Source organism: Maylandia zebra, linkage group LG23 (assembly GCF_041146795.1).
Source record: "Maylandia zebra isolate NMK-2024a linkage group LG23, Mzebra_GT3a, whole genome shotgun sequence".
Taxonomy (NCBI): domain Eukaryota; kingdom Metazoa; phylum Chordata; class Actinopteri; order Cichliformes; family Cichlidae; genus Maylandia; species Maylandia zebra.
In genome coordinates, this window is record NC_135188.1 from 48134673 (window position 1) to 48136229 (window position 1557).

General features: G+C 45.7%; 1 long non-coding RNA gene across 1 annotated transcript; it reads right to left on the reverse strand.

The window, feature by feature from the left end:
* Nucleotides 1-959: 959 nt before the first annotated feature.
* LOC143414955 (uncharacterized) lies at nt 960-1557 on the reverse strand. The gene is made up of 3 exons (XR_013095567.1): nt 1430-1557; nt 1233-1343; nt 960-1034 (listed from the first exon to the last, which is right to left on the reverse strand). It is a non-coding gene; the product is annotated as an uncharacterized LOC143414955 (long non-coding RNA).

Consider the following 1557-nt stretch of genomic DNA (forward strand, 5'->3'; position numbering starts at 1 on the left):
GTGAACATCTGAAGAGTCCATACTCAGCACCCACACCTCTCAGTTTGTGCTGGTTAACCAGGGTTTTGGTCCCATCAGATAGAGCTGAACTCTCACAGGGGAATGTCAAGAATCCAGAGGCTCAGAAACCTCCCATTTACACAACTGTTCATCAGTGCAGTGTATGACTGCTTCTTGATAACAGTGGGTAAAATATTTCTTTATTGAATTGTGACAGCTCTCTGCACCAAATACTAGAGACACAGTCCAGTATCAGCTGTCAGGGAGGGATTCACAGAGACCTATCAGCACTCGAGTCTCCTCCGTCTGCAACCTTCACTCATCATAAAAGCTGAAGGCTTCTTCATTTCAAGGTCTACAACAGAGCCTGTGGACTGATTGTGTAACACAATCAAAGGCCACAATGTTTCCACAATCTCAGTTTCCAGGTGTGACTCGAGCAACCAGTCCAATAGTAGATGATGATGCTTTCAGGTGCACTTTATTACCGACAGTTCATCAGATAAGCAGGGGCTGCTTGTGTGCATGTGTGTGTGCATGTGTGCGTGCATGTGTGCCTTCAAAGTGATCTAGTCCGCAGTGTTTCTGCCACCTAGTGGTGATCAGCAGGCTCTGCATGTTACACCTGTACAGCTGCTGCCGAGGTGCTGCAGGCTGGTTTAATCCGACCACAGCGCAGTTTTCAGTACCAGGAGCTTCATATAAATGCTTGTGTAGAACCAAAATGCACTTCCTATGTTTTTGCACCCATGCTTGTATGTAAAACGCTTCCTCACTGTACTCTAAAACATCATGTAGGCATGAATGTGTGTGTGTGTGTGTGTGTATTTCAGTCCGGCTGAGAAGTATTGAAGTTTTTGAAGTTTTGCTCTAAGCACTGAAGAATAAACACACAAGTCACCCAGCTTTTTAATTGGCTGTCTTCTAACATGTGACTTTTGCTAACCTTCTGCTGTGACAGATCAACAAATGCAGGAATGGATTCACCATCCACTGACCAATCAAGTCTTCAGAATCGGCCTCGTCTCTGAGCTCTGTGTGTAGACAGGAAGATGAGCATCAGGAAGAAATGCAGGTTCCTAAACACGCTTTTTAGCAGCAAAACATTTTATAGCAGTTTCGTTTTCAAGCATTAATATATAAATTAGAAGAGCTATTTGTGGACAATCAGTGGCAGGTTGATTACACCATGAAACAGTATCCTGTGACACCAGGTGCTGACAGTCAGGTACCTGATCAGCATCATCTGTGAGCATGGACCCTGCTGCAGCAGTCAGTAGTGTGTAGTATGTGTCTGACACATGCTTGGGGCACGTACCACAGGACAACTTCAGTGTGGTGTTCTGTGACACATATAACAGAGGACGTCAGAGACAGGCCATGAGGTGGGCTTCAAGGAGATGATGCCACAAGGAGACCGTCCCCTCACCTCAGCACTGAGTATGTCTGTGAAGGTTCTCAGGCATCCAGGTCATCGTAGTCAAAGGAGCTTGCAAAGAAAAGCGTCTGGACTTCTTTGAGTTGCTTGAAGACGTTTCACCTCTCATCAGAGAAGCA